The 27,193-nt window shown below is 48.0% G+C and overlaps 1 long non-coding RNA gene across 1 annotated transcript; it reads left to right on the plus strand.

Annotated features, from left to right (window-relative positions):
- Positions 1 to 12,377: 12,377 nt before the first annotated feature.
- LOC144152482 (uncharacterized) lies at positions 12,378 to 20,954 on the plus strand. Its single transcript, XR_013319177.1, has 3 exons — positions 12,378 to 12,438; positions 15,262 to 15,444; positions 20,863 to 20,954. It is a non-coding gene; the product is annotated as an uncharacterized LOC144152482 (long non-coding RNA).
- The last annotated feature ends 6,239 nt before the right edge of the window (positions 20,955 to 27,193 follow it).

Raw genomic sequence — 27,193 nt, forward strand, 5'->3', positions numbered from 1 at the left:
GTGGATTGGGGACAATAACCTGTCATGCCACAACTCTGGAGCGACAACTTGTGTCAGGGGTCAGTCCCGCTCGGCTGTAGACTTGACTCTGTCTACGCCGGGTCTGGTAACGGATTGGGATACGGTCCCCGATGCAACCAACAGTGATCATGTTCCCGTTTTTTTTAAGTTGTATGCTCTGACCGAACTCCAAACCGCCGAGTTCAATCTTTCGTGAACATGACACGGTTTGGAAAAGAATTACGCACTGCTCTTCCTTCACTAACCCACGTTAACGAAGACCGTGTGGCGACGGAGGTCTTAAATTTGATTACCGAAACAGCAGTGCGATCAGAATTCACAGTCTCGTCAGTTAGGGATGGTCCTTGCACTTTTTGGTGGAATGATGAGTGCACACGAGAGTACAGGCACAGAAATGCCGCATGGAAAAGGTTGCTTCGCAATCAGTGCCCTGCTAATTGGAGCAATTTCAAATTTATTCGCGCAATTTTTAAACGCACTATTGCTAAGGCTAAAGAACAATATAAGTCAGACCGGTTTTCTCTTCTATCAGACCCGCAGAGAAAAAGCACCCTGTTCAAATTATTACGCAGTTGGAAAGTGGCTCCTCCCGACCAGAATGCTGATTCCGTTATCAATTCCCCGGACGAAACTCAAGATTTTCTGAACCGGATCGCTCTAGGATTGCATACGCGTTTTACATCAGTGGTGCCACCAATCCTCACAGGATGTGGTCAGGATGACTTCGAGGAAGCCACTATGGAAGATCTCGAGAAGGCATTGCGTCTAGCCCCTGATGCGGCTCCAGGACCTGATCACATCACAGTTCGCATGCTGAAACTTCTCTTCAGCGAATCCCCCGCCTGCCTACTACACGTGGTTAACCACTCTTTACGGCATTCGTGGGTTCCACTTGCGTGGCGGCTGGCTCAGATTGTTCCCCTCCTTAAAAAACAAGGTTTGGGTTCTACAATTGATAATATTAGACCCATCGCTCTCACGTCGTACTTAGTAAAACTGGTTGAAAGAATTTTGCTCACTCGAATAGAAAATATCCTGGAATCCCACAACATCTTAAGCCCCAAACAGATAGGTTTCAGGCCGGGCTGTTCAATTTGGTCTGCCCACATTGATTTGGAGAGCCGCATTCATTTGGCCCGCTCACGAAGAGAAGTGGCCGTCCTGGTCACCCTGGATGTTGCCAAGGCTTACGACAGCGTTGAGTACCAAATTCTTTCCAATTCGCTTAAGCGTCATCCTTTCCCGAAATACATCATCTCCTGGATTATCAGTTTTCTGACCAATAGAAATTTTTTTTGTTCACAGCAAGGTCTGTCCTCCCCAGTATTCAGTCAAACCCGCGGTGTTCCTCAGGGCTCTGTTTTGTCTCCAGTGCTTTTTAACGTTCTGATGAGCTCCATTCCAATACACCCTGACGTTCAGCTGTACGTTTACGCTGACGACATCGCTTTCTTTGCGTCAGCCAAAGACATTCACATATTGTACCAATGCCTTCAGACCTATCTATGCGCTCTAGAGGCTTGGCTGGATGGTCTATACTTGAACTTAAATGTGAACAAATGTGCTCTCCTTGTCTTTCCGGTGGGTGGCCCAGTCTCCATTTCTCTTAATTACCGCCAGCAAACAATTCCCCAGGTCAATTCTCTGAAATACCTAGGAATAATATACGAATACACTTTAAATTGGCGTCCGCACATTGAATATATTGCTTCTAAGGGTGCGCGGTCTGTTTCGCTATTGAGACGCCTTAGCCACAAGAAACTTGGTATGCGCCGTGACACCTTAATAATGATTTACCGCATGTATGCTTGAATTTGGATGTGTGCTGTTCTCGGGAAGCGCACATTACAAACTTCGGCCGCTGGTAATGCTAGAACGACAAGCTCTCAGACTATGTCTAGGTCTCCCACGTTACGTGCCAATAAACGTTTTATACATGGAAGCTCGAATTCCCCCACTAGTCTCCCGCCTGCACGCCCTCACTGTTGATGCATTCCTAAGAATAATGGCGTCGCCCATATCCAGACCGCAGACTGCCTTTGTAACATGGTCGTCGTTGTTTTTCAGCAGCACATGGCCCAGATTCAAACGCCCACAAGTGATATTGGCACAATCCCTACTAGACCCGTTACGCGTGGCCCTATTATCTGTTACCGTACCTAATCGTCACGTCTCATCCTTAGATGTAGCTTTCGATGAAATTTTCCCCAAGAATGCTAAATTGCTCCCGTCAAATCTCTTATCCGGCATTTTGCAGGATCACCTTACAGGTTTTCCAGGTCATGTCATTATCGGCACTGACGCCTCCGTCCGTAATGAGAAGGCAGGCGTAGGTATTGTTTCTCCCTGTTTAGATTGGTCTTTTTCCCTCCGGCTACCTGATTACACTAGCTCTTTTCATGCAGAATACTTGGCAATTATCTTAGCCCTTCGAAAGTTAGATTCTACCAGAGTCTCTTAATACGTTCGAAAAGCATTGAAGGACTCTGATTCTACTAAACAACATGTAATAGTAATCACCGACTCTCTCTCAGTTTGCACTGCTGTTTCGTCCCCAAATAGCTCTCCTCTACGTAGAGCCCTCAATTATTTATTGCCTACATCACTACGAGAGCTGCGTTTGGTGTGGGTGCCTGGACACGCTGGCATCTGGATTAACGAATCGGCAGATACGTTGGCGGGACTTGCACTGGACGGCCCAGTGGTGCAAATCGTGCCGCGCATACAGTTCCTCACCTCGGCACGTTTTCGCAGATTAGGCCTCCGAAAAAGCATGGCTGAATCTGCGTGCGTAGGTTCAGAGTTCGAGCACCTCCGGTTCTCCTGGAAGTGCCGGATTAGCCAATCACGCAAATGCGAAGTTAGCCTAGCTAACTTTCGCTGTGGCGTGCCAAATTTAAATTATTATTTGTACCGCTGTGATCTGGCCCCTTCACCCCTTTGTGTATTTTGAAATGAATTAGAGACTATAGAACATTTTCTCCTCTCCTGCCGACGGTTTGCCTCCATACGAAAAAGATATTTGGAAAACCCTTTTAATCAATTGGCCCACCCAATCACTCTTGCTCTAATATTATCATTCGGGGCGACAGTACTGGGTTCTTGCCGCGGGGATCTTTGCCGCGCTGTACATTCATTCATCTTTGAATCACGCCGTCTACCGTGCTAGCCGCTAATTCAAGATGGCGGGCTGCTCTTAAAAACATGACTGCGCGTATCCTCTGCCCTCCCGATCACTGCCTCCCCTTCGCTGCCGAAACTTCTTTCTTTAATTTTCTTACATAATTTCCACGATTGTCCTTCGGCCAATCCTTTCCTTATTCATTCGTGCTGGTTTTGTAGTTGGTGAGCTCTATCTGCTACCGCACCTTATTTTCTGGCAGTTTACTTATTTTCTTTTTACTCCCGTTTATATTCACCTTTTTTCTGTATTTATTCACTTTTCTTCTTTTAATCCAAATTAGTTTTTTCTCTTCTCTCAGTTAGCGCCCATTTCCTGGCCAATCCCCCTGAGTGGGTACGAGCCATTTTTTTTTTGGAACAACAACAACAACATAGCTGGTAGTATAAGAGAAGCACGGGCGAGCACACATCGCGAGAAAAAAAAAAACAGAAGAGTAATGACGAGATCTTCTTCTCTGTTCCACCCAAAGTGTTCATTTCGTGCAATTTGTATACCCACTGATTATCCCGTCCCGTTGTCGGCAAAGAAGCGTCTTTGCAGCCCGCTTTCATTCGCGGTGGAACTTGAAGCCACGAACAAACTTGCCTAAAACTATGCTTGAGCGCTGTACAAACGTGACGGTCTCTCTCAAACAGCCCTCTTGCGCGCAAGAGTTGTGTCTTCCACAACCTCGCGCTCACTAGAAAACCTTTCTATGCCGATGAAAATATCATACCATCTATCATCTCATCTTCTATGACATCGCCTCCTCCTACCGAATGATGCTTTTGCCGCCATATCTGCTCCTATTTTTGAATCTGTTCCAAATTATTCAGCGTTTCATAAATACAGAGAGAATTATGGCTAGCGATATAATTCACTCCTCCCTTACGAAATACCACTGTTGTGTCCTGCAACGAAATCAAATCTCAACTGGACAAAGAGGAGGAATAAACGTTAAGGGAAAGTTGCGCCGCGGACGCCGCGGACCTAAGTATTGGTTGCAGTTCCTCAAAGCAACCATCTTGGTTGCTTTGCACATTGATGCCAAACTATACGCCACAAACCTGGCATCGCGAATAAATGTTGAACATAGCCGTTTTGAATTTTCATCGCCCCAAGGGGCCGAGGTTTTCGCTGTCCCTGTTTTCGTTAATTTTCTCTGCACAGCACTGAATTTTGTTTTTTGCGAGTATAATTGTTCCGGCTTTACTCAGAGCGATATTTCGTGTGATCGCTAGGTCGCGTCTCAATCTGCATCGCGCAGTGTAGCGCATGGAAACGCTCGAGGAAGACGAATTCGGCACACGAGGCAGCGCCATTTTGTCATAGCACGACCGCCACGACCAGCATCCATGAATCCGAAGTGCTTGCAGGCTATTCTAATCGTATGCATGGTAAGTACTCCAATGTTTTAACATCATGGCATGGAATTAACTTGCTGGATGCTTCTGGTAGCCCCTATTACCTGCGGAGAACGCTTTTCGTGGTACAGGCCGTGAGATTACCGGTGTGGTATCTTGTGCTTCCCTTTGTGCCAATTCGTCGGCGGGATCTTTGACGATGTTGGCCACTTTGGGAGTCAGTAATCTGAGTGCAACGGAAAGGAGGTGCTAGGGAGTGAGTCTGAGTTGGCCACTGGTAATTTTGTAGGGTTGCTCGAAAGCGGTCATTGGGTTCCCGTAAATATTTAAGCGCGTGAAATAAACGTGTTTGTATATATGCCCCGGCACAACTGTATCGTTTAGCGGAAGGCTCTAAACTCCTTGCTAAATCTTTCAATCCCAGGTCTGTTTTAATCGCCGCTCTTTTGCAGCGCCTCACCCCTCGCACACATACGTTGTCTTGAGAAGCATAGCAGGACTCTGGTGCGAGTTGCTCGGTTCGTGTTCGTGAAAAGTCGTTACAGCGCGAACAAAACGGGACGGAGGAATAGAAACACGTGGGGCACAAATGGGCGCTGAATACCAACTGTTGATGTTTCGAGCGTGGAAGCAAATTTGCACCAAAACAACACGATATTTCTAAGATAAAGTATGGACGGCAAAAAACACTAACCATCAACAAGTTTTTGATTACAGGAACCCGGCTAAGAATTGAATCTCTTTGTCAAAGAGGATTAATGATGGTATGCTTATGTTTTTTGTCATTCGCTTTTAATGTAATAAGCTTCTATTATCTCTCTCGGTCTTATCTGAAGCTCGCTTAAGGAACTTTGTTTCTTAAGAGACGACCTATCGGTTAAGAGCGCTTAAGAGAGCACAGACTTGCAGTACGCAGCAATTTAGACCATCACATAAGTGGGCATTATAAAAGATGCGGATTGTGGGGATCCTAATTGGGGCTTAATGCGCGCCGGTCTGTGGGCCACGTGGGGCGTGACGTAGTGGTCCCGCCGAAGGGCTCGCGGCGGCGGGCGCGCGCTTCTGTCTTCTTCTTAGGTGGTTCGGGTGAAAAGGAAAAGGAAGTGCACTGGGGATATTATTGAGCCCAACTGGGGGCTCACCTGCATACAACCCAGTGCGGTGGGGAGGGGGAGGAGGGGGGTATAAAGATTAGAGAGGAGGAGAAAAAGGGTGATAGAGAGATAGGTAGGCGAGTGACAAGAGCGAGGAGCGCTTCTGTCGGACCCGAGCTAGAGAGATTGGCTGGGTGCCGACTCCGACAGGTACTGCGTGCTCGCACGCTGCTCGCTCGCTTCGGCCTGAGCGACCACCGTTTTCTCGCTTCCGTGAGGTCGGCGAACGTACCGGGAGTTGGATTTCTCAGTCAGTCTGATGGTCGGTTCCGGTCATAGCCGGGCCCATCACGCGCAGCGCTTTGGTGGCTTACGCCACTGGACCAACAGCTGCCGATTACCCTCCCTGCGCTTCGGGCTCTGTGGCCTGAAGCGTACGGTTGGCGGGTACACCCCCTCTCTGCCCCAGGGCTAGGAGTGTAATACCAGGGCTGGTTGCTGTACCGTGGATTACCCGGAATTAAACCAAGTTCTGAGGAGCTAATTCGTCTTCGCGGAGTGACTGCGCACGCGTGGCGAGGGCCGGTGCGGCCGTTTACGGCTTGGCTCGCTCGAACCCGCTGTGGGCACCTTGGCAGGCTGCACTGCATTACAGAGGTGAGGCCCACATCTCTGGCGCCCAACGTGGGGCCCCGTTTGATCGCTCATTTGCTGCCATACCGTAGCGAGCTTTGCTTGTGCAATCGGCTGGCCGTGCCAGGCACGCTAATTGCGTGCAGTGTACGTTCCGGTGAGAGCCCGCATTCGGGCCGCCGGCCGGACCGGCTCCTCGTTTTGTGGATGCCGGCGGAGCTCGAGAACGCGAGGTTTTCCTTGCTTCGAGCATGAGTACAGAGGGCTTTTGTGCTGTGTTCGACTTTAAGGTTAATTTTGACACAACCCACGCTCGGGTGTTAAAGGAGATGCTTGAATTCGAGTAGCCTCATTCCACAACTCAGTGTTCAAGCCAATGCTTGATCTCGTATCTCTAAGGATTAATGCGACTGGTTCCCTCTGTGGGATGCCATGTATCGTAGGTATTCACCCCGAAGAGCTAGCCACGGTTTTGGCGGAACGATTCCTTTTTCCGAGCAGTTTCTCGGCCGCCTTTGGTAGGCGGAGCGCCGTGACGTTGACTTGCTTTGCAAGTTGCGCTGGGGACAGGGACCAGCTTGTATTGCTGGTGGTTCCGGGGATGAGTGTCTCGCTAGGCCGACTCGGGGCTCGTGGTGTACTACATCGCCACCGTTATTGAGTATCAACGGTTAAAGACGGAAGTCCCGAATAGTCAGTTAGGCGCATCGTTGCGTTATTGTCTTGGCTCACCTTGACCATACAGTCTGGTAGGCTCGAAGATCTTGTAAATGATCAGGCGCAGTGTCACTGGCAGGTGTAAAGTGGGACGTTTTTAGTTATTTAATTGGGTTTTCCATTGTTGGGAGACACATGGCCTGTGATGACCTTAGTCATGTACCGCCAGCATAGTGTGGAAATTGTGCACCTCGATTATTCTTAGAGCACGTCGCAATACCGCGCCCGGCTTATCCATGGCGTGGCCCGAAAACCTTCGGTATGGCCGACTGTTTTGGGCGGACACATTGTACCGTTTCTGCTGACATCACCTTTGTGGAGTCGCCTGGTCGGATGATGGTTATAGCCGATTGATGACCCCGCACGCGCACAGCAGCTTGTCAACAATCCTCCCGAGGCGATTCCTGGTGAGCCAGTTGACCCTTTCTCCAGCCCGCTATGTAAGTCAGAGAACGCATGTTTGTTATTGTGAATTCTTTGCTGTGTATTTGTTAGTGTTTGCGCTGTGTATACATGCTTGCAGCTTTCCATGGTAATGCTTGTATGGTTGTGATAACAATTCTGTATTTATTTGTCTAGTCCCAAGCATCCTGTATAGAGAAGTGTAAAAGAGACTTAGTTTTGACAGTGTTGAGGAGACGAAAAAAAAAAACAGAAGCGCAATGGCTTTCGCCTTCGCCGTGGAGGGGGGAACTCAGGGCTGTTGCTAGGCCGTCTGAGGTCAGCGGACGAGCGCCGATGCCGCCCGGTCGAGTCCAGTGGCTTGAAATGTGTAGCGGCCACAGAGAGCCCCCTTCCGTCAGCGAGCGTTGCGGCCGGCCAACGCCGGCGGACGCTAACTGCTGCCCGACTACGGGCTGGGCACACGCTGACGGGTGTATATGCCCCAGGGGCTAGGTGCGTAGTGCCGTGTAGTGTTTGTTTCGTGGTTGTCCACGTAATAAACCCCTGTACTATGAAAAGTATCGCTTCCCTGGGAAGTGACTGAAAACGTACACTCGCGGCGAGAGTCGTGGCTCGCTCTCGAACCCGTTGTGGGCAGTCTCTCGGCAGGGCAGTTCGGTGCTGCGCGAGAGCAGTGAGAATAACGACGGCGCGTTATTCTATTAATCTGTTCTGTTCCTTAATGCTAATGTCAAGGATTAAGGATAAGATGAAGCCCACAGGATGCATAACATTACTGAGTAAAGAAAAGTTCCTTAGGCGAGCTTCAGATAAAACTGAGAGAGATAATAGAAGCCTATTATATTAACAAAGTGAATGACGAATGCGTAAGGACATCATCGTTGTCACTCTTTGAGAGAGAGAGAGAGAGAGAGAGAGAGAGAGAGAGAGAGAGAGAGAGAGAGAGAGAAACGTTAATTATCAGAGCATTTGTGATGTTGCAGAAGTGGTTCCCTCTTCACGAGAATCCATGAGCTGCCTTAGCACCGGCTGCCCTCTCGGTGAGCACGAGCTGGTCGGAGAGGCAGGGGCAGGGGTGTGGACAGCAGTGTCTCCCACTGCTCTTGAGGATTTGAGATGCGGGGAAGGGGTGGGGAATGCTTGTTTTTTCTACACTCTAGGATAATACGTCTGAGTGGCAGTATTTGCATTCTGCTGGATATTGGGTAGGGGATATCCGGTGTAGCCTAATTGGATGCGGGAAGGTGTTGGTTTATAGGAGTCTAAGTGTTGTTGCTTGAGATTTCGTGAGGTTTGGGTGAGGTCCGTCGAGTAAGCTTGTTGTGTCATTCCGTGGCATGTTACAAGAGGTATACATTTCGCCACATCCTCCGAGGCCTAGTCGGCAAGTTCTCGGGCCTTTTGGTGGGAAGATATGTTGTCCTCCGTGGAGGCATGTGCAGGAGTCCACACAAATCTTTCGTTCCTGTCGGGGAATTTGGTCGAGAGCATGCGGTGCGTTGTTGGTGCCATCCAATTTTTAGACGGGTTCCTGTAATAAAAAACTTGCTGATGGTTAGAGTTTTCTTTTTTCATCCATCTCCTATCTTATAAATTTGCAAATTTTGTTGTGGTATTTTTTAGTGTAAATTGCCTGTATACTCAAAAAACAAACAGTTGGTAGTCAGCGCTCGTTTGTGTCCTTCGTGTTTCTATTCCTCAGTCCGAGTATGTTGGCGCTGTTACGACTTTTCATGAGCAGCATAGTTGCAAAATAAAACACGAGCACTCGGCCGCTCTGTGGATGTATTCAGCAAGATGGCGTTCTTTGAGTATGAAAGGAAAGGACGCCGCGCACAAGGTCAGTAAGTTTGAATGTTTAATGCTTCGGCTCCCCCACGGGGGCCTTAGGGAGCCGTGCGATTTCTAACGAAATCAAATGAGTCGTCAGACAGCCTTATCATTTTTTTTGTTGTAGGAACACGAATGATCCCCTCATCACAGAAGAGATGTATACCGTGTCGAATAGTGCGTTACGTGATGACCACTACCGATAGCTCCTCGTCTGATTGTAGTAGCTGTCTTCTAGAGTCGGATGCAACGAGTTTTCGTATGACGGCTGGTTCGTGTACACTTGCTATTGCACTGTGTCATCGTCTTGTCTGTGGCCGACTTAGTTACGTCAGATGTGCGTCGTTTCGTGGTAGGTGGAAGAGGCGAGTAGTAGTCGCGTTACCTTCAGGTGAAGCCAGCGAGGCTAGATGGGGAGCGAGGGGACGGAAGGGGGAAGCCTGACGTGACCAGAGCAGGTGTCTTAATGATGGTTTCCTGGACCACATTGTCCGAGCTATACAGCGCCCTCGTTCAAGGCTCTTCGTCAGGGAAGTGGGCAAGTGAGTTTACGACGTGGGGCTGGGTACCTATTTGTACGGGACACTGCAGGCCTGGCATATATGGAGAGGTATATCAAGAGGGGTGGGGCAGGTTGAGGAAGAACTTCGGTGTGGACGAAATTCCAAATGCGCTCAGCCCCAGAGAACGGAGGCACGGCAGGGGGGAAGGCGGCAGAAGAGGCGGTAGTGGGGTGTAATGTCTGGAAAAAAAGAGGAGCCCATCGCGAGTTGGCCCTATGGCGAGGGCCGAGGTTCGAATCTACTCGGTGGGTAAACTTTCTAGCGGCCTGGTTAGTGACCTCGCTGCCTCCCGTATGGTGTGGGGTTCAGCTCAACTCCGTTTGAGCTGAACACCATCTTAGGGCAGTCTTTGCCTGCGGTTGCATGGGGGAGGTTACACAGTTTGCACTGGGGACAGCACGGATGGTCTGCAGGAGGATTGCTGTCCACAAGTGGGGCAAGTCGGGCGGTCGGGATGCGGGCAGACATCTTGTCTGTGGCCGATGTCGCCGCACAGTTGACAAACTTGTACACTCCGGCGGAATGGGCGGCAGCGGTACAGGAGGCTGCCGACTTTCACGTAGAAGGGCACGTGAGGGCCCTGGACGCTCAGGAGTGCCGAGGTGGTACGCCCCATGAGGCGAGCATGTATGAGTTGAGGCCTGTTTGCTTGTAGGAGGTCGCCGAGGGCTTCATTTGTTGTATCCGGGTCCAAGCCGTGGATGACTCCCCGGCAAGTGTCGGTAGGTGGCTTCATGTGCGGCATGATTTCGTATTGTACTTCGCCGATTTGCACACATGTTATCTTGCTCAGCGTGATGGCATGACTGGCGTTGGGCGTGCTTGCCACGACTAAATTTTGGGACGTCTGGATTTGAAAAACGATGGGGTTGTAGAATTCTTGCTCGGGAATCGCACTTGCAGTTGCGAGGCTTTGGAGAACAGTGCGAGGAGCCCAGGCCGCGACGTTAAGGCCAGAGCGAGGTCGATAGACCACGGTGTAGTTGTCTTTCGGCAACCGCGGTTGTGGTGCATGGCGGGTGTTGGCGCCCGTGGTAGGTGAAACTCTTGGCTCACCGCGTTGCGGCGGTAAAGCTGACGTGGCGTTGCCCGGTGGCTTCGAAGGCGCTTTCTTGAGGCGTGAGTAAATGACACCGGTCCAGGGGTTTTCCGGTGGGATAGTGCGGCCACTCAGTAGGTCGAATTCCATGGCCTCTTGGCGCTGGGAGTGGGAGCTCTGCGCCCGCCGGCATGGCCGGAGGCAGCAGTATAGAACACCTTTGGCGTGGTAGGCTTAGCAGAGCGTCGCCGCCGTGGAAGTTCAAATTCGGGTAATTGAGGAGAGAGAGGCCCCCTGACGGCACTTGAGGCAGTCCGGCACTTGCTCGATAACGTTAGAAACATGATTTTAAAGTCGTTCACTTGCCAGTCAGGGTAGACCGCCGATTTGAAGGTTCACAGCGGGAGCCCATACAAAACGTAACCGTATGTGTCGGCCCCCTGGCGGGGATTCCTGTCGGCCCCGGCAAAAACATTTTTTTAGCCTGACTACCGTCTGCCTTGACATATGAAGCAGGGATACCGCTGTCTGCATACGGTTTTTGTGTGTGATTAACCGGACATGTACATAGCTCATTGTTACGGTTGATAGTAATCGTGCCGTGAAATATTGTGTATGACTCGACAGCAAGGGCCACGTAAGTGGGCGTGTCTCTTGTACCATTTGGCCAGTGTGGTGTCAAGGAAGCCCAACACGCTCGCTGTGAAGCATCCGCCGACATATTCCACACCGTACGCACTAGTGCTTCTATGTTTACGTGTTCGTTCGGAAATTCTATTGCTTAGCCAAACATTCTTACTGCTATAACAAGATTGAGTATTAAACTTTATCACCGATAGCTCGTTCTGCGCGCTTATAATCCCAGTTTAAGCAGTTTAATTTGCGTTGGATTTTGTCGGCCTCAGGCAATCGCAGCAACCTGCCCATGAGACATATCATAGGTTCAATGCGGAAAAGACACTAGTGAGTCGCATGTCTATCACTTGTTTGAGTGAAGCTTGCGTTAAAAGTGGTGTCAGTGTTATTCTAACGAGGCAGTCTTTCGAAATAACCAAACTTCCACTTTGTCCTTATTGGCTCCTTTTAGGCACTCTGTGGAACGCTTCGCGCTTCATACACACATGGCGTCTTACGAGTTGCTGCGGGATGACACAAGTTGCGCCACCGTACACAGCTCCCATTTGAAACAAGCGTTAGCAGAATCCACCTCCCCAAAGTGTCCATCCCCGGAAAAATCCGAATCCAAGCCTACAGATAAAACCCAATTTTATAATTACGACTAATGTTGTTTACGACGCGAGAGTCAAATCAATTGGACGTTGCGCTGCGAACCAGGTCTGTATAAAATAATTATTGAAGTGTTCTACTACCATTCTTTCATTAGTGTCTGTGCTCTAAACGGAACGTAGTGCTAATGGGAGGATAAAGAAATATTGTGTACCGTAAAGTATTACTTTAACCACAGGTTAGGGTAGTTAGCAACGCTGTGCGCCTTTTCTATAAGCACAACACATGTTTTTAATCTGGAGATTACTGCATTATATTTTTCAGATCGTCAACGGCTTCTGGCTCTCGTACTACGTATTCTATGGAAACAGAGGATTCGAAGGTAAAGCATTCGATTCAGCCCTTCAACCATATCATGCTCGTCGTCCCTTAGCTCTCAATGACGCCAGCAGGATAGGATAAGCGTTTCCGCTAATCTGATGAAAGCGTTCTAAATAATTAGTCTATACCGCGTGTGATATAATTGTCCGGTGGGTGCTTGCCCTGGACGGTTGGCGCCCGCAGTGGACGCAGGCCCTCAGTCATATGTAATTTGTGGACGCATTAGGCGTGTCTGGACCCCCTCGTGAAGTTTCAACAGCCTGATGTCGATCACAACAAGATATCCCCGAGAGATTGGCTCATAGACGGCGACAGAGTCAAGCTGCTTGTATGAATGTTCCGTAAACAGTAGCACGCAGATATACAGTGTTTATCGAAAATGTCGAGGCCACGTGAAATGCAAGTAGGCCATAAAAGATTCAACATACAAGCCTTCCTCTCGAGTGGTCCTTGAAAGTATCATGCCAAAAAAAGCTGGCGAACGAATTCTTCATTCTTACTGTCATCAAACAATTCAATAACACTGGAAGATCAAGTAAATAAAGTTATCACCGCGATCAAATATTTCGGTAACAATCGAAGGCTACGAAGCTCTGACATTTTGTGGCCCAGTACCTTCTGGCGTGGCTTAGAAATATTCTGACAGAGACCGCACTTTGTGGAAAAGCGTAGTGTTCATTTTCCCCGCATGAAACGTGTTGACTAGAGTGGACGCTATACCCGGATTCATCAATTATCAATGTACTGCATGAAAGGGGCAATAAGCTTTGCCGCTTAACAAGGACTACAAGCTACGATGATGACGACGATGACGAAAATGATGACGACGAACCTTCCATGCATGCAGCAGTTTCCTGAGGATATTTTTGAACAACGCTGGAAAAAAAAAAGAGGTTGGGGCAGAGCTCATTTTGCCCTTTGTTACTGGCACGAAGGACTGTAATAGGTTGCTTGCACTTGTGCCTTCTCCTAAAACATAACAGAAGTGAACTGCATCTTTATTCAATACAGGGGCTCCTTTTTGGCTGTGATTCGGTATATCTGTACATTGTATAGCAGTGCCAGCCATTTAAAACATTGTTTTGTTGCCCTCGATATCTTAGGCGGTTAATGCGTGCGAGTCGCATCTTTCGCATTTTTTCTTTTTATTTTGTGGACGTTCCTAGCACGCTCATCACCCGACAGTGTTCTCGCGTTGTCGTTCAGCAATACATGCACCTTTCAGAGTTGGAAGAAACTTGAAAAAGGCGTTTCAAACTGAGCAGAAGAAACGAACACAAGATCGGGCCATTTCCGTGCTTTATTTTTATGCATTTTCAGCTAAAGTTGGACTCTCGCAGTTCGGTATTCCAATCGGAAAGGGAAAGCGACTCTGAGGACAGCTAAGCGTTTGCTATGTAGTAGTTCTGAATGCGAGAGCATGAAAGTTGAATTAAGCGCCGCTGAGTGCTCCTTTAGATTTTGTCGTGTCACGTGCTCTGTATCAATGTCTGCACCAATGTCAGTGCGTCACAGCTGAAAGCAAAGTTCAGGAGCCTGCGCCCGAAATGTCCTGCTTCTCAATCCAAAGTATCAATCCAAGCTCTCAATCCAAAGTGTGAATCGAAAGTGTCATCCTGCTCCTCAGTAATGTAATTCCTCCTCTCCTCTTTGAATGAGGCGCCATGACACGTCCATTCTAGACTAGCAACGCAGTATCCCCATCGCCCTTGGGTTAGGAGAAGTGTTAGAAACTCAAACGCGTGTGCGCTAGAGCGCGCTTGCGCTCAGTTACCATTGATTTACAAGAGGCAACAGTTCTGTCGTTGCGAATGCGACCCTTACACTACCTTTTACCATTAAATGACTGCTCTTCCCCTGAATGTACAGTGATGAACAAATGAAACGCGAATACGAACATCAAAGAATATGGATAGTGGAGATAAAATAATGGCTCGCTGACGTATTTGGAAAGACACATTTTCAATCTTTGTTACTGTAATAAAACCACGCGATAATTTCACTTGCGTGAAAAGAAAGCGCGTCATTTCTGTGGTCTGGATCATATTTTCGTGTTCGCGTGTCATCTACTCATGACTGTACACGCCACGGCCATTTTGAGCGCATTGTGAGTGTCGTGATTCAAATCCGGGTGCATAGTTCGCGGGGATTTATACCCAGGCTACACCAGGGTCCGAATGTCATTTGAACCAAATGTCATTTGACTGAAAGGGGGGGCTTCAAATGCCATTTAGAATGCACCGTGCTACACTACAATTTCGATGGTATTTGAAAGCTTTCACAATTGCTCGCCGTGCTGTAGTGGCGCTGTTGTCGCCCCGTTCTGTTTTCGTTCAAAAATAGCACAATGAAATTTAGGAGCAGTTTAAGGCAGTAAAATGATATCAAATTAGAAGATACACCAGTTTTGACTCTATAATGTGGTGGTTATTTGCGTAGCTTAATTTTTGTCGCAGCCGACCCACTGGTTTTTAGAGTATGAAAATTAAATATGTTGATTTCATATCTCAAGTAAATGAACAGTGAACAAATTTCCAGAAAAATTTTTTTGTTTGTTTTACGTACGGAAGTATTATATTTTTTATTGCCGATCGAAGACCCTGGGTGCTAGAGTGTTACAAATGGCATTTCAAATCCCAAATGTCTCTCTCGGTGCTCATTTGGCTCGAATGTCATTTGAGCCTAATGGCATTCCAAAACCTAGTATAGCAGCACAACTTGGCATTTGTGTCATCTTACATTTAATTCAAATGACCATCTAACGCTAGTGTAGCAGGGGTATTAGACAAAGTGTTAGTGCATCTTCACGCATTCTCTCGCGCAGAAGACGCAAGGAATAACTGGACCGATCCTGAAGAGGCGAAGCGGCAAGCCATCGCGGTGGCTGAACTGCACTCCGGCCTTTCGGATGTAGAGTCCAAAAACACCTCGGCACAGGCCTCTGCGGACGTCTCGAAGGAAGCGCCGCCCAACGCCACCCAGCTGAACATAATAGGCGAACTCCCTGGTAAGACTGTGGACATTTTCGCCACATCACAACTGTCATATTAGCGGCAAGCCATCTGAACTTGCACTATCGAGTATACATAACTATAGTCTTTTTTGTTACGGCACTTCAGCCAAGTGTGTCCACCGTTTTCGGCACCCAGTTACACTTTGAACGAGGTTGCGTAGCACGGGAAACTCAGAAGACCTCCGCACCGCTCAGCCAGCCTGTTTGATAACTAATTATGGGCGGAAGGCTATCGACAACCCACCACCGATACCGGTCGAATTTTAAAGCGAAGCTTTCTGTGACTAGGAGAAACGCAAATTCGGCGGTCCTGCGTAGTCACAAAACCGCTCCGGCGCCATCCGATACGCATCCGTAAAAAAACAACGTTGGAGAGGAGTATATGCATGCACCATGCGCAAAGATCGAGCCAAGTATCGTGCCTGCCTAACACCAGTACATATGCACGGACAGCACACCTTGATCCACCCACACATTTAACGACGCTTATTTCCACTAGCTGGGGAACACGCCTTCACGTTCCCAGTACACAGAGACGATAGACTTGCGTTCACCCTCCTAAATCTTTTGCCTGCAACAATGCAATGAAGTACCTAACACACAACTGCAAGAAAGGTTACCACCCGAGTGCGTTACACCACCCGCTGTCCGAGGCAGTTGCAGCACAGCGGAAAAGTGGCTTCGGTGGGGTAGCCGAGCAGCCGACCACAGCGCCAATAAGCGTGCGAGGAATGAAGGGGAGGTAGCGAGACAATGGACCTCTCCCGGGGTACGTCACGCGGAGGCCGTGACGTCACGGAAAGCGCACGTGCTGGGTGTGGCCGTGTGGGTGGTTGGCAAAACATTCGGACCGGCGCGCGGGGCGTATGCAGTGAGGCTGCATTAGACGCGCGCAAAAGTGGAGTTTTCGTTTATGTGTTTATGTATTGGCTTTTCTGATGCCGGTGGGCTGCTGTGCTCTCGGCTACGCAAATCTTTCGAGCAGAATCAGCGGCATCAGACTTTTCGGAGTCACCAAAGAGGTAAATTCAGCGTGTATTGTGGACGCGCGCTATGTGCCGAAGAGGCTGGCAGCCAAAGCAGAGACATGGTGTGCTCTTACTCATAGCAAGATTTCCCATTCTCGAACTTCTGTAGTTCTCCAACGCGCAGTCATACCGTCTATATTGGCAGACCGCGCTGATTCGTACCATGAAATGATGCTGTTTACCAACCATCTGCTATCATGCAGCACCAGCAGAAATTTGGGCGAGTGAAATAGTGCCGGAGGTGGGGGGCAGAGGGAAAATTTCTTGCTACGAAATATTGTCATGTTTTGAGGAGGTAGAGTAGTGTATTAAAAACACAATGAATGCCTAACCTTCTTAGGCGACGCGAAATAAATGTTTCGACGAGGGATCCGCGACAGCCGACTGCCGCCAGATCGACAACAACAAGCTTGGTCTTACGGGGGGATCTGTTCAAGACGAACGAAATTCATCGCTTGTAAGTGCAATAAATTTTTACCTTGATCAATTATATTCTGCTTTGAGGATATGCGGCAAAACAGAGATGCTTGCCGTGCTCACATGTAGCATCGCAGCTTCGGCGCGAGATGGACCGCTCACGCGACTCGAAAAAACTCGAAAAATGTGTTTCCCCTAAGCGAACAAACTCAGTGAATGTATTCTTTTGTTGCGGCCTCCCGACGCTAGCGTATCAGGGGTTTATGCAGAATTTCGATTTTGGCGGGGTGTCGGTGGTGTGTTTGGGGGGGTGTTGTATAAATCCCTAGACAGAGTGCTTGTGGTAGTGGAATCTTTTTTGGGGGGTGTCGAAGTCCTTCTGGGGGGTGTTAGGGGGTGTTAGGGGGGTGTGTATAAATCCCTGTGGCGTATGCAGCGGGCGTACAAGGACACTAACTTTAACTATCATGAAAAAATGACTACCGAAGATTATTTGAGTGCGCTGTCGCAAGCTATGCGCACTAACCATATGTAGCTGCTATGTTACTCTCACAATGACGATGAACCATTTCGCGATTTTACTGGGGAAAAAGATAACAAAACAATCGGTCAATCACGTAGAGAATGACATCATCGCGATATTTTTATTGGAATAATTTTTGGCTTTTGCTCTTCATATTTTTGTTTCGTTGCTGCTTATTTTACTTTTTAATTCTGTCATGATTTACCTTTTCTTTTTCTTCTCGACATGAAATTGTGTGTACGCCACTGTCTCCGGGCGAAGCAAAGGGACCAAGAACAGGGAGCTCGCTTAGCTTAAGCGGACCTCGAAAGCAACAATGAATGAGCTTTCCTTGGTATGTGTCCGAACCCAAAGAATCTTAAAAAACATCCTTGGAATGCGTCACAACAGCACCAACCTTCAGAATGACTCGTTTAGGTTGTTCTGTCGCGCACTGATTATCCGAAGGCGTCGCCCTTCAGTTGACCTTACGGTAAACGAAAGTGTTGCGGAGGTTGTAGATGCGGAAAGCTACATGGAGGCGCGACGGCCACTGCTAGGATAGCTAGACCCCCACCTGCAATGTAGGCGGCCAGTGACGGCCCGAACCAACGGCACATCGTTCCTTTCGGGCGCCGCGCGGCCAGGCCGGGCCGTCGGCGCAGGCGCGTTTTGCCAACCGCCACCGCACTTCGCGGCCGCCAGCAGGAGCCACCCGTCACGCACGTGCGCTTCGTGACGTCACGGTGTTTACATACAGGGAGAGGTCCATTGACCATTGAACTTCAGCCGTGTTCGAGCCGGTTCAGTGCCACGCTGTACCCAACCTAAATTTCAACCAAGGAATAGAAACACGTAGAACACAAACAGGTGCTATTCTACGTGTTTCTATTCCACGGTCCTGTTTCGTTCGCGCAGTTCCGTTTTTTTTTTTTTTTTTTTCATGAACATGAACCAACGAACTCGCACCAGAGTCCTGCTAAATTTCAACGATGAATTTCACTCTTTTTTACAAACTGCCGTACGAAATAAATTCCAGCGGTAGTCTGGTGCACGGCTCCGTGGTCTGGGGCATACGTACGGCCGACGGTGATCGCTCGACGGCGATCGCTCGGTGATCGCTCGTTATCACTGAAGTGTTTTATGAATAAAAGAATAAAACAATGAAGTGTTTTATTCAACTGCTACTGTGAAGCCCCTTTCACTATCGTGTTTTGCCCAACCCTATCAAAGAGGGATGAACCACATTTTTTTTTTTTTGAAGCGTAAGCTAGACTGGCTGAGGTTGAGCAGTTTCGCGTGGACCCTGAAGGGCCGTGCTACGCAGGCGCGAGGAGCATTGTATATGATTGAATTGGATTGGAATTAGATTGGATTGGATTGGATTGGATTGGAAATGTCATGCAATTGCAGCACGGGTGTGTAGAGAATTGAGTCTGCACATTCGCCGGTCTGCGCATTCCGCAGGAGTGACGTCATAGCCGCGGCAGATGCACTGGCACCGGCGCGTGCCCAGCTGTGCGCCTCCGTTGCGCAGTAGCCAAGTCTGACGCTGCGCCGGAGCCGCTTGATGGCCGTTTCGCGTGGCTCCTGGAGATCCGTGTTGCGCATGCGCGAGGAGCAGTAACTGTAATGGACTGGACTGGACTTGACTGGATCTGACCAGACTGGACTAGATTGGATTGGATTGCTGAACCTTAGCTCACGCTATGTATATCCTGGCACGGTCGAGCTTAGCTACTGTTAATTTTTTACAGCAGAGCTGGCTAACTCCTGCGTTTTTTTTCGTCCGCAGAAGAAAAAAGCAGCCCCCCCCCCCCCCCCCCCTTGTCTCACTTCGACACATCCTCTCCCTTTGCCACCTGTTTGCCTTCGGCGGTTCATATTTTGATATCAGATGCGTATAATGCCCCTGAAAAGATGTCTTCCCGGCAATTCATTCGTCTTTAGAGGTCTAGTCGACGGCGACCGGTGCAGGATTGGTCTTGTAAGCTAGCCTTCGCACATTGTATGTTGCGCAGTGAAGCTTGCTCAAATTTAGCTGAACGCTCCCCTGTGCGACGGCGTGGCTGGAGCGGACGTTTGTGGCCTACCAGTAAACTCACCAGTCACTCAGCTGGTCATCCGCTTGCACAAAGAGGAATAGGAGAGATTTTTTTCATTTCAAAGATAATCTTTCTTGAGCCCCGTAAAAGTAGAAATTTTTCTTTCTGTGCCCATCGCCGAGTTCAGACACCTTGACCTAGTGAAATAACGCTTCAACACAAAGTTATACAGGCAAGGCTGTTCCAAACTGCTGAAAACTGCTGCCATAGCCCTTACATGCCCACATTACTCAGCCCAAAGAAAATCTAAAACATGTTTCAGGCAAGGTGTGAATTGACGACGGAGAACACCGGCGTTTCTAAAATAAGAATAGACACTGAATTGGATTTTAGGACCGCAAATGAAAAAGAGAAGTGCGCGTGAAGAACTGGCGCGAAAAGGCGCAATAAAAGGAAACAACTCGAAGTTTTGTTTCTTGCTGTTCCAAGGAGAAATTTTCCAAGGAGAGCGTTTCCAAGGAGAATTTCGCTTCAGAAAACAAAAGATGGACTGACCCAGCAAATGGGGCGCAAGAAATGCAAACGCGGGTGGAAGTGGCAAAGTTTTGTTAGAAAAAAAGGAGATGACGAGCGACATTAAATTGCATCGAACAAGAACAAACCTCCGTTTTCCTCATCGTGGGAGGAGCAAGCTGTTGGTAGGGGAAGAACATAAGCGGTGGGGAAGGAGAGAGTGGACGCAGTTGTGAGGCGAGGTGGCAACTTAATCTTTTTTTGAAGATACTTGCAGCGAAGCAAGCATGCACGCGTGGCCAATTTTTTATTTTTTATTTGTTTACGTGGTGCCAAAAAAAACTATTTCTTAAAACGAGCCACAGTTTTTTGCCGAAGAAAGCTGGCGAGGCGACGAAAGAGGTAAAAGCCACTGCTGAAAAAAAAAACTAAATCCAGTTCCATCGAGTGTGAAATATGCTCAACCAATGGAGATGTGATTCTCTTGCGTCAGCTCCAGCGTCAACGGGCGCTCGACCTAGAATGGCAGCGCCGTCGCCGTGCGAATTCTACGGCTTCCGCAGAGGAATCGGCACCTAAATATCAGCCGTGAGAGGGAGAGGAACCCCCCCCCCTCCTCCCCCACGATGAGACCACTGCGACCTCTACTGGTGGGTCTGAAAACCGGTTTCTGCGAGGCCGCCGTCATGTCTGGAAGCCTGCTCCTATCCCTGCGTGACGCGCGACCTTCAGCAGACTTACGAAAAGGCGCGACCGAAAAGAGCTCCGCTGTTAAAATGGTTTTCCTGTAGTATCCCTCCGGTTTATTCAAGGAGGCGTGTTACACATTCACTAGGAAACGGGGCTTAGCTGAGATAGGCAGTGGTGACAGAGTCTACAATGAGGTGCAAACGTTCCTCCCTCGCAGTGAGTGGCTACGTCTTCGACCTAATCTTCGGAACCGAGACCGCACTCAACCTGGCCTCGGACATTATGATGCAAATGTCTTTGCTGTCATCGGTACGTACAGGGGTGCAGCACCTCTTTTGTCCTAAAAACTTCTTGTTTTCGCATTTCGTAATAAACGCCCTCGTATTTATTAGACTAAAAAATAACACTTTGACCACGCCGTGTATGTGGTAAAGGGTATCGCAGTGCGTGACGTTCTCTCTATCGCAGAAATCTCCCGGGACAAAAGTCATGCTGCGGGTCTTCTTCGGCTGGAACTGCTGCAGTACTGGAGTGTGCTACCTAGCATCTCTCTTTCTCGCTGATTTCAACTCGAGAATCGTGAGAAACCAACATTTATCTCGATTTCAAGTACACAACCTACTATAGGCAATACGCGCTTGAACTAACGAACTTGGTACTTTAGCCGGAATAAATCTCAATGCTAACTACTGAAGGCGAGGAGATTACCAAGAATACGCAATTTGTTAAAATACTGCCTTAGTATTCTCTTGTACTAATTAGTTAAAAACTGATGCCTACGATCATTTTTCACTCCAAAATACTCAGAAATAACAATTTCACCCGGACAGACTCAGATATTTTTTTTGACCCAAAGTAAACACTAAATTTGGTTAACACAATACTCCTTTCGGCGGCGACAAAAGTTCAGCCCGAAAGGCAGAAATAGAACTTAAAGGTATACGGACAGGATAATTTGTTCAAATACAGCCTTAGTATCTGTTGCGTCTGCACAGCCGTGGATGGCTGTGTACGATTTATTAAAACTCAAAGGTAGGAACATGGGCAGTAGCTCGGGCGTCGCAGAGAGCAGTGGCCAGCGTTCGATTCGTGAGGCGCTCTCGTGCAACAGAACCAGTGCCTTTTTTGCGCGCACATCAACGTTGTCGTCTTCTGGCGACGTATCAGTATCCTTATGTACCAGCCAGGTAAATTGATGCATGCCATCATAGTTCACCCCGAAATACTTGTAGTAAACCACTCTTATTGCCCAAAGTAAACGTTACATATAATAAACACAACGCGCCTTTGGCAGCAGTTTTAATCGCGAACAGCCTTTCCAGTGGAATTAAAATGCGATCATTAAAACATTTTTCCAGAACTGTGCCGTTTTCTTTTTGTTATGGCTGTTAGCGTTGCGTAACTATTTTGACTAATCCTTTTATTCGTATTTTCTTTTTGTTCCACTTACATTTGCTTGTTCAACTCACATTTAATTGTTGTCACATTAGCTCCTTCGACCCTTCGGAATCTTGCGTATGTACCTACCTGCCGCAGATACCCTTGCAGCCGCTCTGGGACATCCTTCTGCATTTTCATTTATATATTCCGGCTCTAAACACGAAAATATTCTTCTTCTTGAAGTCTAGCTGATTGAGACGGTGGCGTTGCTGGGCAAACTTGCTCGCGGGGCCCGAAAAATTTGTCACCTCCTCACATATACGAAACAATTATTAATAATAAAACTAGTGTTATTATTATATTATAATATTATTGTCTTCCATTGTTACCATATTAAGGCAGGTTCACACTTGCGACTGGAGCTACCAAAAGCGATTTCTGTCGCTCTTGTTGCGCGACATGAGCAATTCGTCACGACAAATTTTGTATCTTTCATTTTGATACCATTGTAAAAAACAAACCTTTTTACAGATACTCAATGCGTGGGCTTCAAAATGTCAATGTAAGCATGCATAATATGCACATGCGATCCGAAATGAAGCCACAGGATAATTGATGTGTAGTTATTTATACAGAACGGATAATATATCAGAAAAAGTAAGCAGCAAGATAAGAAGCCGTGTGTTATTTTGGCAAACTAAACCATAATAGCTACACGAGCTTGGTTTAAAGAACCACAGACGCCGACAGGGGTGCAAATCATGAATGCACGAACACCGCCTTTTTCAGTGAATTAGCAATCGATAAAAATTCTAACAGTAAGGAGCATCGTGGTGTGTCTCTCGTGAGCACGAAAACACAGTTAGCAGCCGCGAAAGAAGTGGCCAAGAGCTACTTGCGGCAGCACAGGGTACAATGCTCCAAACCAAAGTGTGGAAGGAGAAAATTGCAGGCTGATAATCGGCAGCGTGAGAGTACCACATCTTACAGTCGATCCCAAGCGAATGGATGCTTGCAAGAGCACTGGAGGTGTAAGAGAGTCTCAGGCCTCGTCAGGCATCCTGTCCTTTGTCACACATGTTTCGACATTTTTTTTTTTCTCGCAGTGTTCACAAAGCAATCAGGAGAACGCTTTCACTAGCACAGAAACTGCCCCTCCTCCGACCACCTTCCGGGATGGGAGCGCTCAATGATAGAAAGTGGGTGGCGTGCCAGGTGTTTATCTTTTTGCTACCCTGTCCTTTTTTTTCTCATCCTCCACCTTGAAAGATGAACCTACCAAAGCAAAATATTTAAGTGACCAGCTTAAAGTATTTATTTACTTAGAACTCCGTGGTATGCCCACACGAAAACGATGATAAACAAAGAAAATGAACACAAGGCTATCCGCTTTCTTTATGTGCGCAACGCAAATAGTTTTTTACATTGCTTTTAACTTACAGGAGAATGAAAAAAACGTACATTTACCTTAACAGTTAAGGAAATAAAATAAATACCTACATAACTGTTCTATTTCTTGTATAATTTGTTCGACAAGCACCTCATCCGGTGTTCTTTTAGTTTAATCACACGGGGCCGCATGGGATACGCCCCCTCCATATATCGCCATCTTCTTGCAATCGCCATGTGCTGGCTGCGTAACTGGGCACGATGGACGAAATTCAACGACTTAAAAAATATGAGCTATCAACACCCGATTTCAGAATACTTCACGATTGCTTGGATTGCGAATTGGTTGGTGAGTGCAAGCACTGAAGGAATCTGGTGCAACCAAGCGAAATCGCGACGACCCAGTTGTCTCGCCCATTGTTGGACACCTGAGCCCCCCCTTCAACTCGCGCCCCTCCTCCCAACACAAGCTTAATTTGTAGTTAGCTCTTCCGCAGCGACCTTCATTGCATGTTTCACACTTACTTTCATTTCGTTTTAATTCTCGGTCCCCGCATCCTCATGATTCAATCTTCCCCATATTTTTTTTAAGTCATTTTCATCTTGGTTTCCTTCTGAAAATATGAAAAGTGGAGCGGGGTACACGGTCTCCAACGCGTCACTGCGAAGACTACAGAAAATCTAAACATTTACCATGAGCCCGTACACAACATCTCATGTGCGTTAAAAAAACCACGTGGATAGCCGCCGATGACACATTACCAAAGTCTCGTTGGCCCTGATGCCTCCCCCCTTCAGCCCTCCCCTCCCCCCGCCCCATATTGCTCTCGTCCGCCGCCCCAACAGTGGTCCTGGACGTGATGAAGGGGCTTTGTTAGCCCCCTGTCGTCACATTGAAAAACAAGCTCGCTCGCTACACCCCTCCGAGCGTCGCAGTCATACCGACGCCACCCCCTGTGGGGGAGTCGTTCGTTGTTCGCCTCCGCTCACCTTGCAGCCAATTAACTCCTCAAGCCGCGCCCATCCTCGACTACCGCGATATTCCTGGATGCCAAAATGCTACTTGCTTTCTTCCATTTTACCAGGAAACAAATTTGAATAGACATTACACATTGTAGGGGCACAAGTGCACTCCCCTCCCCCTTTACCGAGGGTTTGGTACCCAGGGCCCAGGTCCCTCCCGCTTCCCCCCTTAGAGACGCCACTGAACTTAGATAGCTTGTCATCAATCGGCGAAGCAATGGGAGCTTTAGGGAATAATTTGCGAGCAATTTTGTTTATTAAGTGCATTATATTTAGCAGCCTTAAGTTCACCTTTGAAGCAGGGTTTAGTAGCGCGCTATAATGGGATAACACAGAAGAGACTACACGGAATAGGGCGGACTGTATAGTCCGTGTAGTCTCTTATTTGTTGTCCCGTCTATACCACACTACTTAAGCATGTTCACAGCTGGAACGAACTAGCCCACATTTATTCGTTGATAAATTACCCGCTTACGATCGTATAGAAAGCTTGTTTTTTTTAACCCCCCCTTCATCAGAAGTGGTCGAGTAGCAAGGGTGTACTGATCAAAGCTATCATTAAACATTTACACATAATTACACATACAGTATAGTTATAACCATTTAAGCCAGTGAGAAGCTTTCGACAGTAGCTCAGTGGCTAAGGCATTGCGCAGCTGAGCCCAAGGACGCGGGTTCGTTCCGGGCCGCGGTGGCATATTTACAGGTGGAGGCGAAAAGGGAAAACGCCCGTGTATCGAGATTTCGGCGCATGTTAAAGATCCCCAGGTGGCCAAAAGTAATCCAGTTCCTTCCACTACGGCGCGCCTCATAGCCCAGGGGAAGCTTCGGCGCGTCATACTTATAACAAATCAATCGAAAAACTGTCGCGTAGACGAAGAAGACAGGACGGTAGTGGGCATCGTGGCGGCATATATAGTACATCACATATAGTGCACAACATATAGTACTCGTCATCGCACGGACTCGACGCAGGTCGCATGCGTTTTCCTTGAACTAGGTATTGAGAAAGCTATTTTATTGAGCTAGCTATGAAACTACTATATTAAAATTTATAAAATAAAAGTTTCGCCAAATTACGATTACCATGTGGACTCCCACATAAACGCAACTCTATACTGGCCCCGCTACCCAGAACCTCAAAAGAGAGACAGACGGTTGGACGGACGGATCTGAACATTAGTGCACAAGTTCGTTTTTCAAGCTACCATTTTTGAAAACATGCGTATTGTGGGGACCAGGGTCTTTACGGCGACCTAGCTCGACACTCGAGGCTCGGCCGCACGGCTAGCTCCACTGAACGCCGCCACCGACCGTCAACTCCGCCGCCGCCTCCTACGCTTTAAGAGTTTGGTGTACCGCACGCCAAAAAAGAGCCGTTGGCTGGCAGGCTAGAAAGCTTTGCTTTAAAAAAGCCTTCTTCCACCGTCCGCACCACACCAGATTGCCCGGAACTCCTAACAAACCGGTCACGTGAGGCTGCGCCCCCGCTCTCATGGGCATCCTCCCGGGTGGGAAGCGCGCGGCCGCAGGGGCGAGGAACCTTCCCTCTCACCTTTACTGCGGGTCGAGAGAGATAGGCAAGACGGCGTACCTCCGCAATTTCCACAGTCATTTAGGAAAGAATTCCACAGTAGTTATTAACAAAACAAGCCCTCGCCTCCGCGGCTTCCAACGTTAGGGCCAAACGTTAGGGCCAGTCTCCTGTCGCTTCTGTCTCGTAGATGCCTCTGGTGTCTCGTGCGCCCACTGCTGACGGGCCATCTACTGGAAGCTTTTGTTGCTGTTCGACTAGTCTGAGTGCCGCCTCGAGGGGTCGCCGCGAGCTCTTCTGCATTACTGGGCCAAGACAGTTTTTTGTCAACAGGAATTTTTTTGGGGGGGAAAATCAAGCGATTTTGCTTCTTTAAATTAAAATAACACTGCAAATATAACTTATATATGGATGTTTTGTCTCAAATATGTCGAATATTTTCTTTTTGGCAAACAATGTTAACAAGTGTCTATATTGCGATCAAATTTAGTTCTTTGGAAATTTGAAATGTTTTACCTATGTATATTTTTAACTTTTGGCTGGGTGGGCGAATCGTGGGACAGACAGACAGTCATACATACATACCACAATTTCACGTTTCAGTAGCTTAAGAAAGTCTATCGTGTCTAAACCAATGAAGCAAGAAAGTAGCCCAGCTTCAGCGGCGTTAAGTCGCTGAAGCTGGGCTATTTTCTTAAAGAACTTCTCAAAGCCAGCAGATCGATTCCCGTTCGCGCCAATTCAGTTTTGTCGTGTTGCAATGCTCGCGCCATCTACTGGAAACTTTTGTTACTTTGAAACTGAGAACACTGCCACGAGGTGGCAACGCGAGCGCTTTTTGTTTTTTCACGGCGTATATTTTTTTTTATTTTCTATCGCAAAAGTCAAGCATCCATGTATTTTTAATTAGGACAACAATGCAAGTGTCTCCTATTTTTTGATGTCTTGCCTGAAATATGCGTATCGTTTTCTTTTTTCTCAGCAATGTTGAAAAGTGCAAACATTCCCACCCGATTCAGTAGTTTAGAAAATGCTCTACTGTATAAAAACGTCTCGTTCAGGCATTCTAATAACTTGTGGCATGAGTGCTTGGCGCTTGCTCTCATTTTCACTCGGCTCTGCCATCTCCACATCGCTGTGTACTCGTCACCATATTTCGTCCCATGAAAAAAAATTCACAGCATATCCACGGGCTGAATGATGATGAGTGGGCGAAGCTCCT

This window comes from Haemaphysalis longicornis, unplaced genomic scaffold, assembly GCF_048455015.1.
Source record: "Haemaphysalis longicornis isolate Haplotype H1 unplaced genomic scaffold, Haemaphysalis longicornis Haplotype H1 scaffold_9, whole genome shotgun sequence".
Lineage (NCBI taxonomy): Eukaryota > Metazoa > Arthropoda > Arachnida > Ixodida > Ixodidae > Haemaphysalis > Haemaphysalis longicornis.